The sequence below is a fragment of the Anser anser genome (assembly GCF_964211835.1).
Source record: "Anser anser genome assembly, chromosome: 1".
Classification (NCBI taxonomy): domain Eukaryota; kingdom Metazoa; phylum Chordata; class Aves; order Anseriformes; family Anatidae; genus Anser; species Anser anser.
In genome coordinates this window covers 93,504,595-93,520,427 of record NC_139720.1, presented here as the reverse complement: position 1 = coordinate 93,520,427, position 15,833 = coordinate 93,504,595, and the positions used below count along the sequence as shown (strand labels likewise).

Genomic DNA, 15,833 nt, shown 5'->3' with positions numbered 1-15,833 from the left:
AGGAAATGCTAGAGTTTAATTTAAAAATTAATTAGGTCTATTTGTATAATATGTTACAAGATAGATGGGATTGTGTAATGTGATTCATTTCTTTTTGTCTGTGAGGCTCCACCTCATTTGCCAGATGGGCAGTGCTTGGCTAATGACTAGCTACTTTGTTTTCTCCCCATCGTTCATTAAAGGTCTCTAAACCTCACCTGTTACATGATATTTAAAATCCTCCTGGGAGACAGAGGTTGAGCAGCTCAGAGCTATTGTTTTTAGTAGTTATTCCACTATCCTCACACTACAACAAAATGCTTATTTTCAGAAAAATTCTGTGAGCTGAGGTGATAGTATTGGAAGTAAGGTATGAAATTATCTACTTTGAGTGTCTGAGTGTATGTTTTAGAACACCTAAGGAATTATTTTTTTTTATCATACTTAGCATTAGTTAGCACTATACATAGGCAACATGTTTATAACACTTTATATATAGAAGCACGATTCTCATTGAGCAGTTCCCTGAGCATAAGCACAATTCCCAGCTGCAGCTGTGAGGGCTCAGCACTTCTGCAAACTGTTTCAAGCTGAACATGAAAACGAAGAACATAGGATGAGCAATCAGCAGTAAACCATGCAATTTAAGTGTGCTGTCTAGCTCAACATAAGAACATTAGATTATTTCTAGTAGAGTAAGAACTCACATTGTTGGTGGGGTTATTTTGTTGGTTTGTGTTTTTTTTCCCCCCTATAAATTTTTTCCTTTCTTTCCTCTCCCTCCACCCATCCTGGACACAGAAGAATGGGGAGACTCCAGGAAACTTTCATCCTAAATCTGGAGGGTTGAGAGCTCAGTGAGCCCAGATTTGGTCTCTTTCTCCTGCCATATCCATGATTCTTCTTTACCCATTGATCCTTGCTTCCACCCTACTTATGGGTTTGTGTTTTTTTGTTTGTTTGTTTTTGTGTTTGTTTTTTTTTTTTTGTTCGTTTGTTTGTTGATTTTTCTGATTGATTAGTTCAACTTTTCCTCCTTAATCTTCTTATCCAGTTACTTTTTTCCCTTTTTCAGAGTCTCTCTGCTCTGCCTGCCTGGTCTAACAAATCCACATTTATAGAAAGAACACCTCTTTTAGTTCTGCAAGAATTTTCTATACAACTATACAGCATTTTCAGCTAACCCAAGGTTCTTATTAGTTATGAAAACATTTAGAATAAAGGTCTCACAGCACTGCTGGAGACAGTGTAGTTGCAAAGGTTAAAAATCAACATAGAACTTGGCTCAGTGTTGGTGATAGGATGCTTGTGTTTGTTACTGGGTTGCCAAATGATTTCCCTCCCCACCCCCCCCCCCCTTTTTTTTTTTTGCTACAATTGTGTTCCATGGGCATGGGCATGCCTGTCTTGAGCAGAAAAGAAGCTTGAGAAATTTTAAAATGCTTTCCCTTGTACGAGAATGGGCAAACCTTCAGATTTTTGTTTCAACAAAATAGTATTAAGTGAATGCTGCTGGCAAAGTCTGGAAAATAAACAAAGTCTGTGTTTATTGTTCAATATTGTATAGTACTCTGGTGGTGTGATTGGTGGAAGACTAGAAAAAGGGATAAAAGGTTTCAGAGAGTGTTATCTCACATGGTAATGCCTTCAGTCAAATCAAGTTCTATGCAAAGACAAAGGATTTGTTGCTCAGAAATGTTTCTGGGAGCCTTGGGAATAAACAGTTTCTGCCAGAGATGATTTAGCAGCATCCAGAGGGGAAGTGATTCCAAGTGATGCGCTGTAATCAGTATCCCAATGATCCCTTTCATTTGGTTGTGGAATTTCAACAAGGTGATCCCACAGGGATGCCTCCCTGCCAGCACTCTCCACAGATACCCAGCCAAAATGCCACATGCAGCTTTCCTTTCACTGCAGCGTGTGTGCCTCTAGAGCATCTGCTCTGGAATTGCACAGACGTACCCACTAGCAGAGACTAGCAATGGGCTTAAACAAGCTTGCATAAGCTTACCTGGTGAAACAGCCATCTCTTTCTATTCTTATGGCTTCTTTTTACTCATTTTTCTGGTAAACTGGGGAGAAAAAAAAAAAAAAAGAGTAGATAAAAGGAGTGAAATTGTTGAAAAGTTTTCTGCTAACCACCTGGTATTTCATTTCCTTTCTAAGATACTTTTGTTAACTAGTGGATACCAAATAAAAGATTTGAAAAAGGTGCTATCTTGCCACAAAGTCTTTCCTGTAACCACAATGTTTCTACTGGGAAAACTCATTCTGCATAACTGCTGTCATTTAGTGATCACACTCTTGCTTACCATCTGTCTTCGAAACATCAAGTTAATTGTCTGATATATCAGTCTCATAGCTCTGCTGCTGCCCATTTTGAAGATCTCTATCTTACATACTACTCAGTTTCCATCTACTGTCTCTGTATCTTCGAAGTCATACACTTCCTATGGATACCTTTGACTGACAGTTGTGCATGACCTTACAGCACAGGGAGCCCTGCAAGAGAGCTGCAGCCAGCCAGACCCACATGATGACAAATAAAACTGCATCATGCAGATTTAATCCCAAATGCAATGTTGTTTGTTTGTTTGATTGGTTTTGGTTCGTTGTTTTTAAATGTATTTCTGATTTCCAAGACAGCTTGTTTGTATTCTTTTACTTTTTCCTCTTTTTTTTTTTTCCTCCCATGTATGATTTCTACCATGACGGTATTTCTACACACACTCTTACTACATTTCCACCAGTATGCTTTAGCACACTTTAACCTTGCTGTTAATATTGAAACCTTGTCCAAGTCAGCCAAACCTTGCCATGTCAGCCTGGAAAAGGGGAGGAACTGCCATCCCTTTCATCCTCACAATTGGTCCTGTTTTATCACAGTATCACAGATTTCTAGGTTGGAAGAGACCTCAAGATCATCGAGTCCTACCTCCGACCTAACACTAAGTCCTCCACTAAATCATATCGCTAAGCTCTACATCTAAACGTCTTTTAAAGACCTCCAGGGATGGTGACTCCACCACCTCCCTGGGCAGCCCGTTCCAATGCTTAATAACCCTTTCGGTAAAGAAGTACTTCCTAACATCCAACCTAAAACTCCCCTGTCGCAACTTTAGCCCATTCCCCCTCGTCCTGTCACCAGGCACGTGGGAGAACAGACCAACCCCCACCTCTCTACAGCCTCCTTTAAGGTAACTGTAGAGAGCGATAAGGTCACCCCTGAGCCTCCTCTTCTCCAGGCTGAACAATCCCAGCTACCTCAGCCGCTCCTCGTAAGACTTGTTCTCCAGACCCCTCACCAGCTTGGTCGCCCTTCTCTGGACTCGCTCGAGCACGTCCATGTCCTTCCTGTAGCGAGGGGTTTCTCACAAGGCACAGTGGAGAAGTTGGGAAACTTGATTTTGGGGATATTGATATTATTGTGAAAATTTTGGACAGGGTGGTAAGCCTCATCATGCTGTTAATGGGGTGTTTTATAAAAGATGCAAGAAGAAAAGACTCGACTCTTGTTCTTCTTTCTTTCTTGTTCTTCTTTCAGATTTTTCAGATTCAGTGGCTAGTCTATGGTGTTGGAAATTCAGATACCCAGTGGCCTTGTTGAGAAGAGGGAGGTAATTCTGATTGTATAACTGATGGTATTGTGCTTATTTTATATATATAGTACCCATACCTCTGGGCATCTGATAACTCCAACATTTCCATTTAGAACTTACCACTTCCACTGTACACAGACATAGCAGGCAATGCACTTTGTACAAATTTGGAATTTAAGGTCTCAGGTTACTGTCAGATGATTTGTAATTATTTCGTTCCTTCCGCTGAAAGACGCCTGTGAAGTAGTTCATGGTAACTTTTACTGAAGCATTTAAAGATTTCTCATCCTGTTTATTATGCATGGTTAAAACCAATGAACCTACAACAAGGCCTTTTAACTTGGATGTCTGTTTTCTTTTCTTTTGTGAAAATCAATCCTAAATGTCCTACACGGGTTTTGTGTTTTGTAACATTTTGCACTACCTTATTTTTTATTCAGCTTCACTGATACGAGTAATTCTCTGAATTAAACTGAGACGCTAGGTTTATGTGGAATAAACATAGCTTTAGAATAGGAAAGGAAGAATAATTGAAAGAGATGTTCACTGACATTTTCATATCAAACATAGTAATGCTCTGTGACTATGCCAGCAAATACTATTTTCCAGCTCTGTCAAACAATGCCTCTAATGTAGCTGTGAACTAACTATTAATCCTATGTCAATAATTGTAGTCCTGTTTTTCTTGTCTCTGTTCCTGGTGAGCCCAGTCAACAGTTTCTTTGGACCCACACAGCCCTATTGAAAGAGCATGGGTTCTTGAGGCCTTATCAGTTTGCAACCTGGCAGAACAAATTTGAGCTTATCTGTGTTTTCCAGTGACTCCATTGTGTTGGATGTTTTCAGGATGTCTACTTTGGCATCCAGCTGTGTTTGGATGGTTCTCCCTAGTGTTGGCAGTAAGTAGTACACAGCCCTCTCTTTCTGCTTTTCCTCAAGTGACTTTTTGGTTTTCTTGTTTGGGTGCCTACAGCACATCCTCCATAGCTGAACTGCCCTTGCACAGTTCCTGATATAGGCAGCTGAGCTATTCATTTATGTTCATCTATTCTGGCATCTGCACTTCTCGTCTAATCTGAAAGTCTGTCCATTGCCATAAGACTATGGTTTCTCATCCTCCAACCATTAAAATAATAATAAAAAAAAAATCTTTTTGTCCTTTACTAACCAGTAGATTCAACAGTACTTATGTAAGTGAGCATAGGTCCACTTCTACTTCCTCTTGTATCAGCATGACCTGTGCCCCAATTATACAAATTTTTTCCATCTTGACAACATTTTTTTTTGTCTTTCCCAACCCACTGGTTTTCACCTGCATAAAATGTTTGTCTTGAGAACATTTTCTCAACTCTTACATTTGCTGGAAAGCTCCTACCCTTTCTCACCTGTATGAACAGGATCTTGCTTCTAGCCAGTCTTTGTTTTTCCCCCCTCTTTCTTTCTTTGTTTTTCCCTACCTGATTCCCTGAAGTGCTATGTAATGATCAGCATTAGAGACACAAAAGACCTTCTCTGACCTGCAAAATTGTTTCCTGCAGTATATTTTTTACTACTTCATTGAGTCTTGTTCTAAACATCTCATGAGATGGGATTCCTTCTGGATGCAGTTCTTGTGGTCTAATTCATCTTGTTTTTCTTCCCTGCTGTTCAGTCTCAATGATCCATTTTTTTAAATGTCTTCCCATTACTCATAGTTATATCCTCTTAGACCATTCAAACTCTAGTGCGCTATCTTCTTGCTTTCTACACTTCCTGTGCCCTTTCAGTACTCCTGCTGATGTTTTTATGCTTGATACATTATAGCTGTGCCAAGTTACATATTGTTGGGGTCAAATTTGCTGCTGAGTTGGTAATTTGGTACAGAGCCATAAAACAGCAAAATTGACCCTTGGTAATGTGCAGGTCTCAGGTGCTTTTTCAACTTTTCAGATTCCTATGCTCCTTTCTGTTTCCACGTAATCACCCACTGTTTTGTGCGTTTCTTTCCTGCTGTACACCAACGAGTTCCCTGCCACACTAACTGCAGTTTTTTCTCTTCCTCCCAGCTTCTGGCTTAAAGGTACAAAGTGGACTTCACAGGGTTTTCAATTTCTTATGGCCACAAACCTCCTTATTTTAAAAGTGGACTAATCTTAACAATTTACTGGTAACCTTCAATCTACAGAGTTATCATAATTGCTTCCAAGTATATTTAGAACAAAACTAAAATCCTTCCTAAATCACAACCTGAAATATTCCAGCTGAGTGATAAACATGTTCATTTTAAGAACTATTAGCTTTTATTTTTTCTGTAGTGCTTTCTCACTTCAGATTTTTATCAATTGAAAAATAAAAAAGAATTTTAATGCTTATGTAGTAGCAAGCAAGATTTGGCTTCTACTCCATCTTCTATATTCTCTCTGTTTAATTAATTTATTTATGTGCATATGTAATCTAAAGGCAAAGGAATCAATCACAGATTGCTAGAGCCTTTGAAATGATTAAAATTTTAATGACAGTAAGAGATGAAACTAGCAAACACTGTTGCAACTGTAACTGCTGTTCTTGTCCCAAAATCCAGGATAAAGAGAGGATTTGTCTAGGTAGAAACTGGTGTAAATGGAGGGATTTGGAATATTTTCCCAGTTTGACACAAGAGTCATTATAGTTCCTGGTATTTTACAAACTGTTGCTTGTCCTGTTGGTCCATTATATGCAGAAATACAAAGGACTGGGTGCAGATATTGTAGCAGTAGATTGGCAGAGAAGGTAAGGAAAGTAAGCTGCTGATTTCCACTCACGTTTGCTCTTTTGGTTAATTTGAGTGATAAACTCTGTTAAAGCAGCCTTGCAACCTCAGCAGAATTAAATTGCTGTCATGATTACTGGAGGTCTCCTTTGGACATGTGTGCAAGAACAAGTCTCAAATTCCTATCTAAAGTTTGCCTTTCCTAAGGTAAAGTCTCATTGCAGGCACTCTTTATATGCTTTGATCAGTGTGTAAGGCTCTGTGGAAAGGTTAGGAAAAACAAAAGCAGATAACGTAGAGAAGAGAAAAATATGGGCTTTTTAGTATGAAGATCTAAGTTCTGCTAAACCAACAATGTCAGCTGATTTCATAAGAGTTGAGGGTATTCTGCATGAAAGTCTATAAAAATGAAATGAAATGGATTTAGACTAAAATAATAGTAATAATAATAATAATAATCATAAAAGACTTTTGTCTTTTGATAGGGCATTGGTAGAAGCTGTATGATGGGAATAAATGTTAAACAAGCAAAACACACTTTTCCTTTCCCAGCCTTTTAGCTCCAGAAAACTCTAGTATATCAAAGATTAATAACTGCAGGTAGAGCTGGTGTAGGTGATTAGCATTACTTAGAAAGGAAATGCACCTAAATTATTGTATTTGCAAAGGAGACATTTTTCAACCTGAAAACAGATGAAGAGAAGCAAATTACTGATGACGCTTCTTCGAGTACTAAAGCAGTCTGATAAGATTTTAAGGAACAATGTCTAGAGCAGGGAGCATGTCTATCCTCATATTTTGCACATCACTTAGCACACAGATTATGATAATTAATCCCTTGGTGGAAGACATCAGGATAGGATTTAATACTTGTATTTCATAAACGGTTTGTGTTGTTTTTTGTTGGTTTGTTTTTTGGTTGTGGGTGTTTACGGTGTTTTCTGTTTGTTTGTTTGTTTGTTTTGTGTGTGTGTGTGTGTTTTTCAAGAGCATGATCCAGATCTACAGTAACATAAAAAGTTGCTTCACTTTCTTGACTGAAGCTGAATAATTTTATGCCTTTTGCAGGCTTCATATGTGTTTTTAAAAGAGTGACTGATGTTGGGCATTTGTGGTTGTTTGTTGTTGGTTTTTTTTCTTTTTTTTTTTTTTTTGAGAAATACAAATATGAAGAAAGAAAATGTGTAAGTGGGAGTGCTTCTGAAATGAAGATGTTTCTGATCCAGAACTTGAGCAGGCCTCAATAGCTAGAAAATAGCTCCTTGTGTATTTGCAGACATTAAATGTCAGTGTTAATACCTCTACATTCATTTTAAGACATATTTAGATAAATACTATTTTAGGGATGAAGGAACAGTCTGTTTTTTTTTTTTTTTTTCCTCCATCCAGCTGTAGAACTAAGAGAACAGAATCATGCTTATACCCCCAAATCTGGCATCCAGAACTGTTTCTGTATTTCTGTCATACATCAGTCTCAATTGGACAGTGAAGAACTTCACCAGATTTTTGATGCCAGCTTTGCTGTGTCTTATGCTGTATAGCACAACATAAAATTTCTTAAAGTCCTTAACTCGGTCCAGTTAGGTAACTGTTCTTCATTGTTTTTCTGTTTGTTTGTTTTGTTTACTCTTTTCATATTCTCCAATATCTGTTTCCTAGTGAACTCTTATTCTGTAATAAAATGTATAATGGAGATCACCAATATCACATACGGATCTTTTGTCTGAGCTAGAAGATTACATCATGCACATTCTTTTGTAAAATTCTGATCAAAAATGTTCCTCCTGTCTTCTAGAATTTGGATCAAATCACTGAAATCTATACTTGAATAGCAAACATGCAGAAAGTTCTGGTTATTCAGTACTGCAAAGATGTCTGTGTTCAGAGACTTCTTTAAAAGGCGTTTCACAGTCTAAGAAAAGGTGGTGGTTGTGTCTATTACTAAGGTGCTGTAAAGGTGCTACTAAGGTGCTGTAAAGTTGCATGTTTCATTCTTACATGCGCATTAATAGTATCCTCAGGTAACTGAGGTGAGGGAGGACTCTTTTCCTTTGTTTCTGGGTTTTGTTGGGTGTGTGCATGTAGACGGAGGTTCACAATTGGAAGGAGAAATCTCACCTTTTGGCAAACCTGGAAAATGGTGTGTAGAATACTGGAAATCATAAACTTATCAAGCTTTTCCATAAAGAAAATAGAGGGCAACGGTTGTGGTTGCTCTGTTAGCTGTGTTGGACATCATACCCAAGTTAATGTACATTTGTCAATTTAAATGTGACGTTGTGCTTCATGCCTGTCTAGTTACGTGCACTGCTTGGAAAAAAACTCTGGATTAAGCACATGCAAGAGCACAAGCTTTTTAGCCATGCAGGATCTGTGGAGTCTCAGAAATTTTCCACAGAGGTGAGGAACGATTCTAAAATTTTACGTTATAAAGGATATATCAACTAACTTTTTTATTAGTTATCTTTTAAATGAAACCCCAAAGCAGCCTCTTCTCATTTGAAATGACTGTGAAACCCCTTCCTGATCTAGCCTGTTGTGTCAACCTGTGTAGGTCCATGGTGTTGGAACAATAATACATCACTATATGTTCTGTGAAATATATCCTTGTGCTTATGGTATGGTGTGATATGGTGGTATGTTCTGTGAAATATACCTTAATATTATGATAGAATGTCATACAAACAGTAATATATCCTAAAAATATGAAAATAATATATCATAAAGCAAGTATTTCTTTAATTTTGTCATGCCTTTTTTTGCTTTATGGTGTTCCTGAAAACTCAACAATTGCCTATTGAGTCACAGGCTATAAATGTTCTTGGTTCACTTATATTTCTTGGTTGTTGTGAAAGTGGCTACATAGAAAATGCTGAAACTTCCTGTTTGGAACATGTACGTCTGCTAACATTTTCATCAGAGCCATCTGAGTTTTGAGAATGGAAAATGTAAACTACAGCCATAAAAGCTTCTGAAAGCTTCTGAAAGTGAAGAGATGGCAAATTCTTTAGCATTCAGTCCTTGAATATGGTTTCAGTGAGTGTCCATGGCATGCAGAGATGTGTAGACTGCCTATCGCTGTGACTAATCTCCACCTCACCTTGATTAGAGCACTGATAACGAAGGAGAGGGGAGTAAGCGTGGAAAGACTGCTGTACAAGAATACACTGGGACATAAGTACTTTCTCTGTGTCAGTAAATATTCATGAAGAACATTTTGGGCATTTATAGGCCCAGAGGCAAATTGTGACTCATATAGTGATTGGCCAAGAGCACACAAATGTCCTCAGAGCTTGTGAGAAGATAATACCTCTCACAGCTGCTTGGCACCTGTTTATCCCAGGCATGGTGCTTCTGCCAGCTGTCTAATCTGCAAGGGCAGCTATCCTCCGTTTTTCCTTTTCTAGCAGGTGAGTAATGGAGCATCTAAGTTACAAGTAGTCCATCCTGTGGCTCTTTCACTGCTGTTCTTTCAGCACCAAAGACCTTGACTGGCTTTTGGGAACATGTTTGAAGTGTCGTACTGTAAAGAGAGTGTATATTATTTTTAATTAGCTTTAGAATGATCTAGGGGACTGTGAAGCATATATTTTCAGACTTGTTGGTTTTGGCAATTTACTCTATCAGCATGGAGCAGGATTTTTTATTTTTTTTATTTTTTTTCCAGAATGAGGTCAGAAAGACAGTTGAGAAAGAATTGCAACAGTTGAACAGTCAGCAATAATATCTCAAGTTCCTTTGTCTTCCCCCTACTGCAATTGCCTGGTTGCATTTGCCTCAGTTTCACATCAGGTGTCCCTTAACGAAACGCATAGCATCTGTCCTGTCCCCAGGAATGTCTGTGTCTCTTTTAGCATTATTTTTTTTCCCAACCTCACTTTAGTTCATGTTATGTTTCATTGACTTATAAAATTATGCAGTGCACCAGAAGTACCACAAACATCTCTGATATAAGGCAGGTGGCCAGAAACCACTGTCTGCTGAGGTACATGTTTTGAATTATCTGCCGACAGACTGGAATTGTGGAACTCTCTGAGCCTGGGCTATACATGTTCTTACAGGAAAAGAAAATACTGTTTTCTTTATCTTAACTTAAAAATAATATTATGTGTAGTTTGAAGAAGCAAAATGTAAACTCTGATCCCAAGAACAAAGATCTCTTTCTGTTCTTCATACCATTCTGAACTGAGCATTTTGTAAGGCTTTACTAAATTGTTTTCTCCTTGTATTTACATATCTTATTTTGCAATGGATAGGTTTAACATGTTAACAGCTCTAAATTTTGTGTTGTTTAAGCTGCTGTAATAAGGTATTTATATAACATGAAGTGTTGTAGATAGTGCTTGGTAGTCTAACTAGTCACAGCTATTACCTCTGCTTGTCTGTCTTTTCATATTTTTTTTCTTTTTCTTTTTCAAGGTCTCTTGATTATGATTAAAAAAAAAATAGAAATGTAGTTTCTTATCTCATACAATGCCTACCTGTCAAATATTTAAGAACTTTCACCATTTTAGCCATACGCTTTCCTAATTCACTTGGATAAAGTTTAGTATACTTCTAAAAGCTTTGATTGGATTAGTACCTGTCAGCAGGTGATTTCCTACTTGCTGTATAATGATGGGCTGTTTTCTTAGGATTGTCTCCAGATAGTGGTGCCTGAAGTTCAAAAATACCACCCCACCACTGCTTGTTCCTTTATAACAATAAGGTTGCGCTCCAAAGCTGAGGCTTCAGAGCACTGTCATGAAACATACATACTACTAGAAAGAAAGAAAAAAATCAACTTAGTAAATAATCTTTGCAATTTAATGGAAATTGTTTCAATGCCTTTTACCTTTGTTAGGTTCTTATATGCTGATGACTTGCACAAGAGTTTAGATGCTACTGACCCTGCTATATCTTAAGAGGTTAGATATAATGACAGCAGCTGTGAGGATGCATGCAAGAGATACTGGTGTGATGTTATTTCTCTTTATGAGTGCCATTTTTAAAGCTTTATAGCTAGAGTGTAGAAGTCTGCTCTGAACTGAGACCTGTTTTTTATAACAAGCTTTCTAGTTCAAAGGCTCTTTTATTCTTTCCCAATTTAACTGTACTGCACATTTAATAGATTTAGCTATGCAATAAATTACAGGTGTTATGGTTTCACTTTTTTTTGTTAATTCAAAAATTATGGTATAATTTTTGAAATTGGACTTTGTGAGTCTCTAAAGTGAACAGCTCACTTTGGCTGTATATAATTCAGGCTTGCATAAAACATGAAACCCATGTTCAGCCATATCTTCTGAATCTATGAATAATTGTAGCTGTTTCCTAATATTTTGAAGTTGCAATCCAACAAAAACATTTCTATGTCCACAAAAATGAGCAATTCTATAGAATAAAACACATGGATGCTGCCAGATTGGAGCCAAAGTAGGCAGTTGAATATAAGGAGCAGATTCCTGTCATTGCATTTCTTTGCTGGTATGAGACAATAAATTGCCTTCAGTACATTTGTGAAACAAGCACAGGCAATTCAAATTCTGCTGATTTATTATGTTCGTCTGAATGTGTAGATCTTTAGGGCATGAAATGAGTCTGGCTTACAGATTTAGAGAAGGATGAGATTTGGGCAGAATCTGAGGATTTTCGGTAGGATATATGGTGGGGATACCATTTAGTAGAAGCTGAGAAGAAGGTGTTCCATTTTGTAAACTGTTTCTTTGTGTGTTGAATAAGCTTGTTGCTTTGCTCCAAGACTGGATTTTCACTTTGCCAAGGATTCATAAAAGCCCATTTTATAAAGTTGAAGTAGGAAATCGGATAAAGTACAAACCAACCCAGTTAACCACACTATGTTTTTTTCTCCTTTGATCAAAGAATGAGAGAAAGCCTCACTGCCACATGTCTAGTGGTACTTAAAACTGAGTAAGATCCTGAAACTTTCAGCTCTTTTTCAGAGGCAGCTTGTTTACTGCAGCTCCCTAATTTCTAAGATATTAGACAGACCTAGTTTGTTGCTAATGATGTCTCATAATGTACCGTGAGCATGTTGAATCCCTGCTCTGGTCTATACACAGCAACCCTGTAACTGCTCTAATTTGAAAACACACTCACTTCTGCAATGATAGAGAAATCCTTTCCTTTATTCTTAACAAGAGCAAAATATAGGGCTTAACCCAAACTTTCCTCAGAACTTTATGTTATTCAAATACCTTTCCCTTTAGCAAAAAAGGGGTGCAGCATGCAATGTAAGGATTCTTTTATTATTTCCTCAGGAGATCACTTTTAACAAGTGAAATCACGGGAGGGTTACTGCATTGATCTTTGGATATCTGCTCTCTACATCTAAGATCCTATTTGGGATACATAATTGAAATGATGGGAGCATTGCCTGTACTAGAGAAGTCTGTTAGTGGATCATCAGCAATCAGTGGCTGTGTCAAAATTTGCAGAAGGGTCAAAGAGTGTATAGATTTGACCTCTGTCCTGAGTCACAAGGAAGTCATTGATCCTGTGCTATTAGCATTGTCTTTTTGACATATCCAAAGCTGAAGCTTGTTTTTGAAAAGCTGCTGAATGCTGGCAAACAGCATGTGCTGGGCTCTCATTTTGCACTAGCAAGAAAAACGGAAATAGAGCATACGGAATGTATTGGTGAGGACGTCTCTGAACGTAAACTTTGAGTACCTGGTAGGTAGTCCCTCCTAGTAGAGAGAAGCTCTTTTTCTACAGTAAATATATAACTTTATGAGAATGGAATTAACAGTTGCCACCTTAACATTTCATATTCTGGACCTTCTGCCATTGCTGTGTTGATGAGAAGGCCAAATGATGAAAACCATTTGTGGCATTTTAGTGACACGTAATTTAGTATAGAGTTTAGTGTAGCTTCTCTTCTCCATGAACTCCTTGGGACAGTTTTCATGGCTCACTATGAGCTACTTTATGGTCCAGCTGGATTTGCTAGTCTAATTAGAAAAATTATAGTTACTCCAAATCCAATGTAAGAGTTGCCACTGAAAGGAAGTAGTCCTTCTGCTTGTCACTTTAGTAACAGAAGTTTTAATGATGCCATTGCATAATTTTTCTGTGAGCCTGGTAAATTCTCAACTTCTTTGACTATGTGTGATAGTCAGTGTCATAAATCTCATAGAGTATTCGATTCTTACCAGTGATGATTTGGGGCAACGAATTTAGTGTAGTCTCTCTGTATTTCTCTACAAAAAGGGGTAAGCATTGTTTTATTGCTCCAGAGTGGTGGTGAGTCATAATTAACTATCATTTTGTAAAAGTTTTGCAAATGCATACTTTTAAGATGGTATAACATGGACGTCAGTGATGGAACTGGACTATTTTGAGAGATACTGGCTTTTTTTCATGGGAAAAAACAAGTAAGGATAAATGTATCCTGCCAGGAAGCTCTCTGGAAGATTTCAGAGTTTCATGTTACTGAATCAAATTCATAGTAAGTCAAGAACAATCTAATTCTGTTGCATTCACAATATCTTTGCAATACATAATTCTCATCTAGTGCCAATCTGTGGAGACCGTGCAGCTCAGCCATCTAAAATATAGTAGTGGTTAATGTTGTTGGGAATAAGAGTTAATGCAGAGATGGACTGGCAGAAGTATTGTATAACCTGATCCCTCTTCAAGTCTTTTGATGATTTTTTTTTCTGAGCAATTTGACTTTAAGTGAGAATAATTCCTACCTATAGATTTTTTAGAATGTCTATGAAAAGTAAGAAAAGAAACAAAGCATGATGACAATTTAGTTCTATTATGTGAACTACTTTTCTTCCTTACCTGTATACACAGCTGGATAATTGTGCACTGTGTACCTCCTAGGGTGCTCTCAACATACAAGAGAAAAACGCCTATAGGCATTTTGGATACAAACATATCTGCATTTGCCTCCTCCCCCCCACCCCCCCCAAAAAAAAAAATAGAGGAAAGGTTTGGTGAAAAGTTTTTGTCTGTAAAAGATTTTGATAAATTTAGGAAATAAATTAGAGTTGTGTTCAGGGTGATATGAGTAAAATAGAGATGATGATGATGATGACAAATCTAGCTTTCTTCATGCTAGCAGAACAAAATTCAATTCAACATCAAAAGAGGATAAATAGGGATAAATGTAATGCCAACCTTTTGTTCCATGAATGCTGTCACAGAGGGTTTGAAAGCCTGAGCAAATAATGAGAGGCAGAAAGAGAAACAGCAAGTGCATGAGTGAGACAGCACAGCAGAGAGTAGGAATGGCTGGAAGGAATATCTGTCGTAATAATCATAGCAGAGACAAAGGGAAAGCCCAGGAGCCAAGACAGCTTGCTGTGAGCCGTAATCTGAATATAAAAGCTTAAGGTCTAGAATAGAAGATGGGATTCAGCAATATCACTTCCCTAAAACATCCTCATCGCTTACTTCTGACTTAAGTGGTTTGATTACTTTACAGCTCATGACTTGATTTCCTCCACCCCACCAACACCTTTTCTTTTCCTGTTTTGTTCTTATTCTTTAAAGCAATTTGAAATTTTAGCACAGTGGAGTATCATCCTCTCTTACCTTCTGAGAGCTCAAGTCTTATTAGTTGCTGTAGTTACTTTTCCCACCTTTTCCAAGAACCGTGCTTTGTAGGGTGAAAAGAAAAAAAAAAAAGTGACCAAGTCAATTGTTTCCTACACAAGTCAATTCAAGAAAGCATAAGCCCTTTTTCAATCCTGCTTGTCTTTAACTGTAAGTGAAAGAGCAAACATGATAAAAATCATCAGCTTTACAGGAATTTCTGAGTTCTACGAAGAACTTGAAACAATGAGTCATTTGTTGGGTCTCTTTGATGCTCAAAAAACCTTCATCATAAAGCAAATGGGATGTGCTTATGGAAGTTAAAAGGTGGCATGGTCTTCTGATTTCAACAGGTTTTTACTACTCTAATATCGGTGTTGGTGAAATGGAAAAGACCAAACACTACCACTCTTTTGGGGAAATATGCCAACAGGTAGGTATTTTGACAGTGCACAATTACCTGGTAGCACAAGGCATGAAAAATGCACATCTCAATTAGAACAAATGGCAGAATGTACAAAGAAAGGGCTTGCTGGTTGATCAAATTCACTCTCTAATGCTTGTTAGTTAGCAGTGCAACCATTCCTGGGATTTTTGAGAGATCAGAAAATGTGTTGCCTAGTTTGTTGTGCATTTGGATTTTATTTTTTTAACCATACTTAATTTCTCTTTTACAGCAATGCAACCCCATAGAATCACCTTGAAAGGGTAATTAAGGAGCATTTATGTCATGAATACCGCCAAAGCAGAATCAAGTAGAATCGGGATCACTTTGAATAGGAAGCTGTCTGCATACATTTAAGTACAATTACAACCAATATCTGGTTAAGAAAAATATGAAATTATAATTAGTTCCTAACTATGTATGTGTATTTCTATGTGTAAGTACTTGTGTACTTACGTATAGTACTTGTGCAACTGAAGTTTGACTAGCCATGTGATAAGGAGAAACAACTTGTGTTAATGGGTCTGGAACATTT

The 15,833-nt window shown here is 37.6% G+C and overlaps 1 protein-coding gene across 9 annotated transcripts in view; it reads left to right on the top strand.

Moving 5' to 3' along the window:
- The window catches only part of LOC310892987 (uncharacterized protein), a 592,327-nt gene that overhangs the window by 253,646 nt on the left and 322,848 nt on the right, over positions 1 to 15,833 (top strand). The window contains exon 4 of one of the 9 annotated variants that reach the window (XR_014578616.1): positions 15,207 to 15,408. The exons of the other annotated variants lie outside the window; for them this stretch is intronic. The gene's annotated coding sequence lies outside the window, so the exon portion shown is untranslated. Of the gene's footprint in view, positions 1 to 15,206; positions 15,409 to 15,833 lie in introns of those variants that run through there. 9 annotated transcript variants of the gene reach the window in all.